The sequence below is a fragment of the Pholcus phalangioides genome, unplaced genomic scaffold, assembly GCF_987345545.1.
Source record: "Pholcus phalangioides strain wild (caught in Gottingen) unplaced genomic scaffold, Ppha-v1.0 ptg000024l_1, whole genome shotgun sequence".
Taxonomy (NCBI): domain Eukaryota; kingdom Metazoa; phylum Arthropoda; class Arachnida; order Araneae; family Pholcidae; genus Pholcus; species Pholcus phalangioides.
In genome coordinates, this window is record NW_028301616.1 from 19,846,472 (window position 1) to 19,855,839 (window position 9,368).

General features: G+C 38.8%; 1 pseudogene across 1 annotated transcript; it reads right to left on the bottom strand.

Annotated features, from left to right (window-relative positions):
* Window positions 1-1,325: 1,325 nt before the first annotated feature.
* LOC149068933 (adult-specific rigid cuticular protein 15.5 pseudogene) lies at window positions 1,326-5,005 on the bottom strand (annotated as a pseudogene). The gene is made up of 3 exons (XR_016195102.1): window positions 4,883-5,005; window positions 2,851-2,955; window positions 1,326-1,811 (listed from the first exon to the last, which is right to left on the bottom strand). The product of XR_016195102.1 is annotated as an adult-specific rigid cuticular protein 15.5 pseudogene (transcript).
* Window positions 5,006-9,368: the final 4,363 nt, after the last annotated feature.

Genomic DNA, 9,368 nt, shown 5'->3' on the forward strand with positions numbered 1-9,368 from the left:
TCCATTGTACATTGGTTCCAACTATATACCCTGCTAGCTATAATACTTGGCACTGCCCGGGTTTTCTTCAATTACTGGGGAGATTGAAGAAGTGGCAAACCATTATAGAGGCATGAACTATTATACATTTATTTAATTATTAGTTTACTATTTTATATATTTTTTACTATATTTACTGTTATTGTACATAATACTGGCAGCAATGAAGAAGTGTCAAACCATTGTAAAGGCATGTCTGAAACGCATTGCTAGGGAACCACGGTAATCAAAGTTAAACTTACCGAAAGTGATTGTTGAGACCCAAAAACCATTGTTGCGCGACAGATTTTTGCCCATTTGTGGCATTTGCCCTGCTCTGGCGAAATTTTAAAGTAGCCTATAGTTCAAGTCGGGTCCCATTTGGTATATAGTGTCCCCCTTGCTATATAACGATATTTCTTGAGGAGATTTAGCAACTGCTACAACGATATTGTTATATTTCGCTCGAAATCATCACTATGATTTTAATTTCCTCACTAGTTTTTTTCCCTTTAGAGGGTGTTTAACCATCACCACCTAAAGAAGAGGGGTGTTTTTTGTGCTCTTTTTTGGGGGGTGTTGGTTTAACACAAGTAATACGGTATTTTGCACCATCTATCCTCCGAAAGTGTTAATGGCATTGCCATGAAGGTAACTTTCTGTGTAATACACAAAAGTACCACTTTACAGTTTGTACCAACAGAAACTGAATTTTGAAACCAATAGGCTTTCTGGCAATTATGCAGAGGTCAACAGGAAAAATTTGTAGCTTCTCTCCACCTGGAATCGAACCTCTTGCATATATTGGGCAAGCGCACCCACCATTATACCATATCAGATGACCCTTTTTTACTCAAAACGTGAACAGTGGCGTGACTTGCTGAGTAGAGACATTGCAGTCTCTTTCTTCACGTTCAGCTAATGGCCTCCAGGCGGCGGCAGTAAAGACTGATGATGATTTTTTTCATTACCATCTAATTTTATTCATTTAAATAGAGAGTTTGTTGGTACGAATAATACTTACAAATGCCTTTTATGGTGTACTAATAGCGCCAATTCCGAAGAGATGCCAATAACAGCATAAATTTGGTGGTGATTGATGTCAATGTTACCTCTCGATATAACGATAAGACCTCTACAACGACTTTTTTTCGTGTACATCAGAGTTATTGTTATATCGAGGTTTCACTGTAATATTGTGTGAATGATTTTTTTCGGTTCCGTTTTCACCAGTTTAAAAATCTAAAATTAAAATGCAGTCAGAAACATGTTGATGGTTAACATAATCTCTTTATTTCCAACTTAATTTAATAAAGGCCATGGAGGTGTCCAGCTCCATATCCCAAACCAAGTCCGAGGTGTCCAGCTCCATATCCCAAACCAAGTCCGAGGTGTCCAACACCATAAGGTGCAACCGCGAGTGGAGCAGCATGGTTGATGACTGAAGACATGGCGAATGGTGCTCCGTAGTGGCCCAAAGCTGCTGGAGCTACGACAGCTGGCGCAGCGATGGCAGCGTGGGCGAGATCGACAGGTGCCACTGGTGCAGCGTATGGCGAGTTGATGAGAGCGGCGGCTGGGGCGGAGGCAGCGGTACCAGGTTCGTTGGTCTTGACCGAGGCGCGGAAACCATGCCCATCAGCAACGTAGTCGACCCTGCGAGCCCTACCGTCGATATCAGTCAAAGTGTAGGCTCCCTTCTTGTTTCCTACGGCATCTCCGACTTCAGATCTGCTGTTGGTGGCTCCTTTGCCGTCGGCGATTCCGTAGCTGAAGGCGTAGTTTCCCATACCCTAAATAATAACATCAATTATAGCATCACATCCATCAAATACAGTCGGCCCCGCTTAATCGGATATCAAGATTCCAGTACATAATATCTAATTAAACGGAGTATTATGCGGGAAACAATGCTATTCCCAAGGTGACCATACGTACCGTATTTCCCGGGACAGTCCCGGAATTTTCTTTTTTTTTTTGGCCGTCCCGACTTTTTGGTAAAAGTGTCCCGGTTTTCCCCGTATTTTACATGAAGCCTACTTGAATTTTTATTCTTTATTGAAGTCAAAGATTGACATTATTCTTCAACTGATAAATTATTTTATGATAATTACAACTATGTATGAGAATATTAATCTCCCACATTTGCCTAGGTGAACTTTTTTTTTTCGTGGAATACATTTTAATCCACAGCAATTTGCAGTAATGCATCATTTCCCGCCAATGTGATTTTTCCCCAATTTCAACAATATTTAGCAACTTTGTTTGGTTTTGGCGTCGTTTCTGGCGATGTCCCGTATTTGAATTCCCAATATCCCGTATTTTTCTCGAAGAAATATGGCCAGCCTACTATTGCCACATTTTACAACGTTAGTATAGTTTGTACATTGAAAACTGACGAACGATCAATATTAGTAAAGCTTCTCGAATAAATCAGACATCAAAAAATGAAAGGAAAATGATTTTTAATTTCGATGATCAGTGATCACAATATACCAAAGAATTTCACTTTTCACTACGAAAGTTGGCTCCCTCTATTGGCTCAACAGAGAACAAAAATAAAATAATTAAATTAAGACAACTTGAATACCTCTGTGAGAAGTTTTGGTGGGGCCAACTGTGTGTGGATCGATAATTTCAATGAGAAAACTAATTTGATAAGACCATACATAAGCTTTCGTCTGATATTATTATTATTATTTATAATTTCCCTTTTTCTATTACTTCTGCAATTTACTACAGTTATATTTCACGTTATTTTGGATTTAATACTCGATACAATATTTACTTCAAAGGAATGATTAAATTGTTATAATCAATAGGTGAACTTACGTCTTGATGGCGTGTGCTGACGCTGTTTCCGGTGCCGACCAGAGCGGCTCCATGGAGGATGGCACTAGCGTGCACTGCTGCCAGAGCGGCGAAAAGGATGGCAACCTGGAATATGACAAAAAAATATGGCTCTGAGTATCACTTGCAAACAGTTGAACATTTTGAAATCTGAAATACATTACATATTTTAAACGGCACAATTATGGATTTCATTTACCTTCTATAACATTGCAATTTAGCTATCATTATCATAATAGGCGTAATAAGGCATAATCACACATTTCAGGGAGTAACGGTATTCCTAGTAAGGAAGTATTGAAATTAGTTTTGATTGCTATACGAAAATAGGACCTAACTTCGTACATTCGCTCTCTAGTGAAGATGTGGTACAGTCGAATCCCGTTTTAACGAATACCGTTGTAGCGAAAATCTCGTTTTAACGAACACTTTTCTAATCCCCCCCAGCTAAGTTTACATAGGAACAATACGAAAACCTGGAAATCCTTTATAACGAAGTGATTTCTCCGGTCTCTTTGGAGTTCGTTATAACGGGATTCGACTGTATAATGCACCCGGGGGGGGGGGGGAGGCTTCAAAACAATTCATATCACTATCACTCGGAAAACACCCATCTGGAAACATTGTCATTCGGGAACATTAATCGTTCAGGAACATCTGGAAACATGTGGACGCACATTATTCACTAAGGATGACGTTGAATTTACAAGAATGTGCTTAGATTGTGAAACCGTTTTTACGATCAAAGTGATTCCGAACCAAGAACTATGCCGAAATTTTCAGTCTGTAAAGGGATTCTCCCAGGGGCGTAGCCAGAAATTTCGTTCGGGAGGGGGGGGGGCAAAGTGATAGAACAATAGATTGAGCCATCTTTTTCCCTTTTTTCGGTAATTTTCTCACATTTCGGGGGAGACAGGCCCCCCAAGTCCGTCCCCCCCGATACGCCCTTGGATTCTCCCCCCAACTACATCCCATTTATTAACTCTTTAAATGACCTCCCCCACTATTCTTTTTTTTTTTCAGCAACCGTTCATAATTTATTTATCTTCCTTTTGAGAAAGATAAATGACACTCAAACTTAGACATTGCGTAAATCGAACAGAATTGAAAAAGGGGAGAGGGGGAGATAACAGTACATACCTGTCAGAGAATTGGGGAAACAATAAAAGGGGGAGGGCAGGGAATTTTACCCTTTAAAAGGTTTTTAAAATTTACCTGATTCCCATTGTAACTGCCTCGGTGGAAATCACTAAACCCAGTGCCGTCTTAACGCATGGGCCCATCCGGGCATGTCCCGGGGGCCTCAAGAGTAGAGGGGCCTCAAAAAACATGAGACCTGATTAAAATTTACTAGAATTTACCAGGTAGGGGCCTCAGAAAAACCAATTGACCCGGGGGCTCTTAGGACGGCCCTGACTAAACCCTCTGTAAAATGTCACACTTTCTTTCACGAATATTTTTTTTTTGTATTGGTGATAGTACCCGCCCCCCAAGAGAAAAATACTATATATATTGTTTCTATTATTTACCGTATACTGTACGCATGTTTCAATACTGCCCCAAGGATAAGGAAGAAAAACACGTCTCTCTCTCTCCCCTTCCTTCCTTCCTTGTATTATCAAACTTTGAACAAAAGCTGACTCCGCCCACTGTTTATCTGACAGGTTTGGGGGGGGGAGAGAAATGAAGAAAATATTATCAGGAGAGGAAAACTTATACTCGGCATTGCCGAAACAAGAAGGTTTTAAGGAAAAGATATATCTCCGAATTTCCGAAATACAAGGCATGAAGTAAAGCGAGATATCTCTCGTTATTGCCGCTGAAAGGGTTAAATGCGATAGGAGCAGAGTTTAATGGTTACGACGTTTTTAAAGTTTTTGATCTTTTGAGGAACAGTTTTGGAGCTGTAGACAGCTCAGGACGGGGGAACTTTAGTTGTGTGTATTAGTGTGTATTAAGCAAAATATCCTAGAAATACATAATTTAGTACAATCAAAGGAATCAAATTTCTTACCTTAGCGATCATCTTGAGCTTCAGTTCGTTTCTTACTGTGCTGTAAGAGAGAGAGATTTGTGATGTGTCAGTGTCCAACGGGGCTTTTTATACTAAAGCTGTCAGTATTGTCCACTTCTTGAAGATCCAAGGCCGGTGACATATTATGATAAGCGGCTAAGTAAACATACGCCACCTTAGGCACTGGAGGAAGGTAAGAATGCATCTGGACTCCACCCTTATTTCCCTTCACGAAGGTCTAATTATTGAACGATAAGGGAAAATTTGCATTTTTCGTACATCACAACACGCCATCTCGCATTCTTGATATAATATACTTTTTAAAAACTAAATTCATTTTTAATCGAACCGGAAATTCACCCGATTTTCTTGTCTGAAGGGAAAAAAAGTCATCATATCATAATATACGTAGGCCACAATGGCCTACGGCTTTGAACCTTGGAAAGTTATAGATATTTTATTCATTACCAGCTATAATGCCTGGCGCTGCCCAGGTTTTCTTCAATGAGGCTTTTTGGATCATGCGATATCTCCCTCTTTCTTTGAGGGGCATGCAAACCGTGTCTAAGTTAACCAATATGGTGACTTCCAGCGCGACTCATGAAAGAAACAAATCTAGATTTAAAGAAACGTAGAAATGAATATATTTTTTTTCCTTTCTTAAGGGCGCTAAGTATTTCGATCCCCCCCCCCCCTTTGAACGAAAATGCTTAGTGAAAGCTGTGGAATTTCTTCGATGTACTTTATGTGCATCATTAATTTTAAAACAACCTAAACTATATGAATTTATGCAGTTGAATATTAAAATACAATACAGACACATTTTCATTTTCGAGCTTGAGAAGATGTAAATAAAAAGTTGAAATCAATTTTATTGCATGGATATCCATCCCAAAAGTAGGTCCGGCTAATTACTTCATATTTAATCTCCTGGGCTTCGTATATGTCTAAGCGAACTCAATATTTCAAAAATCGAGAATTCAATACAATTTTTAAAATTATTGATGTGACAGAAAATCCCACTAGATTTCCGCATTTCTTTAGTAAAATCGCCAATTTTAACACTGATTTCTATGGGGATCACCCTGTACCTGACCCTCGAAGCGATGCTGATAATGATTATGACGTCTATTCAAAAACCCTCATTACTGGGAGGATTGAAAATATGGCAAACCATTATAAAAAGGCTTAAACTATTGTTCATATTCTGGCAGCGTTAAAGAAGTGACAAACCATTGTAAAGGCATATGCACGTCTGAAACGCATTGCAAGGGAACCACGGTAACCAAAGTAAACTTTCCGAAAGTGATTGTTGAGGTCCAAAAACCATTGTTGCTCAAAATGTTTTTGCCCATTTGGAGCATTTGCCCTGCTCTGACGAAATTTTAAAGTAGCCTATCGTTCAAGTCGGGTCCCATTTGGTATATATGCAAAATTTGGCGATGATCGATCTAAAATTGTAGATTTGTATAAAGAACATACACACACAGACAGAAAATCAATTTTATATATATAGATAGATGTATTCAGGTCGCGAAAAATAATAGCTGAAATTCTGCGACAAACATGAATACACAGAGTTATATGCCGTATAAAGTTTATAAATAATATTTACAAATACACCAAAACTACAAGCGGAAAACCGATTGAAAACCAAAACCCAATTTTCTTTAGAACGATAACACATTGTTTTATTTAATAGATTGATTTAATAATACATAGTGTTATTGTTACACTGGAACCCATGCTGCCATCTACAAAAAATAATAAAAATTTCCCATCGTTGTAGGATGGCATAATACATTGTTGTGGGTGACAAAATACCTATATTGCTATGGTTTACATTACAACACAATTACTTCTTGTTTGCACCAAAAACTTATTAACCGATATTCTGGAGCATAAAATTTACTCCGATAAGAACAAACAATACACGACATAACGGTGATTACGGTGCCTACTTCGACGGCTTATGACGTCATGCTGATTTCGGCCACGTGGGCATAATGGAATAATTCGTCATACAGCTGTTGCCATCTCCTAAGGCAGCGTTTCTCAACCTACGGTCCGCGACGATGGCGTGGGTGGTCCGCAGGCAGACTTGATAATTCAATTCTAACTGGATGAAAAATTAATCTATTGTAATTGATATATTATAGTAACATATCCATATGGATTCACAAATAAAAATTTTACTTTCATACTTAGATTCATTATACCTCATCAAGGAAAATGCGGGAAATTTCGATCCTAAATACGGGATATAACTAATTTGCAGCCCAAAAATGCAATTTACGACAAATTTGCTAATTACTGCAAAAGGGGGGGGGGTAAAGGAGGGAATAATAAAAGGTTACTACAAATCACAGTAAACAAAAATTTGACGGAAAAAAACATTCAAATGACCCGATTACTGTAAAATACGGGACGTCTCCAATCGTCTTTGAAAACGTTAACACAAGTCAGCAAAATCCTGTAGTTGTAGTTAAAATTGCTGAAAAATAGAGGAAAAAACCGTTCAACTTGACAATGTGAGATGTGAATATTTGTATTTATACCCAAAATTATCATAACGTATATATAAAAAAAAGCTGTTTATTAATGATTTTAGTGAACATTATAAATTTATATAAACATTATTAAGAAAACGGGACAAATGTATGAAAATAAATTCAGAACCACTAAAAATACAGAAATGTCCCGTAATACGGGACGCAAGTGGTTAGTCGCATTGTTTCAGACATTTTACTAGACCTTGGGTTCAGAAAGGTTGAGAAACACTTTCCTAAAATTCATCTTTCCACATTATTTACTCGCCAGTTGCCAGTAGATGGAGTTGAACAATCATATTTTCTGCACTCATTTTGAACTTGAACAACCCATGTTGGCAGTTGTTGTTTACAATGAAGAATTCAATATTTCTATTTTGAATACTATAATTAGTAATTACTTCAATTCTCATTGTTATTGTTTGTTTATTTATTTATTTAATTAATTCAAAAAAAAAATAGAAAGAACGTGATGAACTCAATTTTAATGAATTTACAAAAAATTTAATAAAAACATATATTTTACTAGCTTCAAACTTCCAAAAAAGAAAAATTGAATTGTGCATGTGCAGGGGTGGCTCAATCGAGGGTGCAAAGGGCGCTGCGCACCCGGGCAGCAGAGTAGACTTTAGTTAAGACCCAAAAATTTAACACCGTAAAAATTCACATGACATTACGCTTTTCAGTCATACCTCGACTACGGAAAAGTTGAGAAAATAGATAGGGCCTTTGACCGTAAATACCAGAAACAAGAATGTATCGGGGCGGCTCGAGACAAAATCTGTACCGATGCGGGACTTATTTTTTGCGCCTCCTGCCTATTCTCCCCCCATAGCCCACACATCTTGCGTCAGGACCCCCCAGGCTAGAATCTTTCGCGGGACCCAAGCCAGATTTTCCGCAGGGCCCCTTCTACAGTTAATTTACAGTATGAAAAAGAAGAAACATTATGGAGATTTAGTTCCGGGCTCCAGCTTGGAGTCCGGGACTAGTCAGTCCTACCTTGGGGGGGGGGGGGTCACGCCCCTCCCTCACAACTGATCCAAACAATTCCTAACAAAACAAAACAAAATTTCGCCTCGGATTTTATGTCTCTCCAGAGCAGACAGAAAACATTTTCTTTGATTTTTTTCGGCCAATGAAACTTCTTTTTTATCCATTCACCTCGGATTTAGCATCCCTCTTGAGCGGCGCCCCGTGCAGCCGGAATGGGTTGCATGGTCAAGAACCACCCCTGCACTCTATCACATGGGCCAAGTGTGTATTTTGGTTCCCTCACCCAGCATTTGTTCCAGAATAGTCAAATGAAAGCAAAGAAAAAAAAATCGGCTTCTCACTTGTCCGGGGCCCTGGAGTACAAGAGAAGCATCTTCCAAAAAAATTTCTTAATAAAAATAACCTCGTTATTAATTACCTTTACAGGATAAGTGATGCTGGCTCCCGAAAATGAGTGCTGTTTCAAGGATTAAGTTATCTGACGTTATTAAGAATGGTAAAATAATTCTATGACAAAAAAATAACCCCAGAAAAGTCTACTTCAAAAGCCGGACGTATGGTCACGCGCATTTTACACGGTAAACAATAGTGTGCAGCTTTCTTGGTGTGCAAAAGAAAAAAATCAGGTTTTTTTTTATCTCGAGGTCCCTTCAATGAAGAACTCGGTCACCATTAGGGGCGGCATATGAGGCTTCACACCCGGGTGGCAGGTAAGCTCGATCCGCCCCTGTGCATGTGCATCTGCATAAAAAGGGGCACCGCGGGTAGCACACACAGAAATTAACTGACCAGATGGCTGGTTAAGACCATTAAACAATTTTACTCGAAGAATTACAACAAATAGCTTCGTTTTTATTTGATAGGTGGCAGCAGTGGTCCCAGCGTAAAACTTCCTCTCTAATATTTTAAATTCCTGTTGTGTGGCACCTACAAAAAATAAA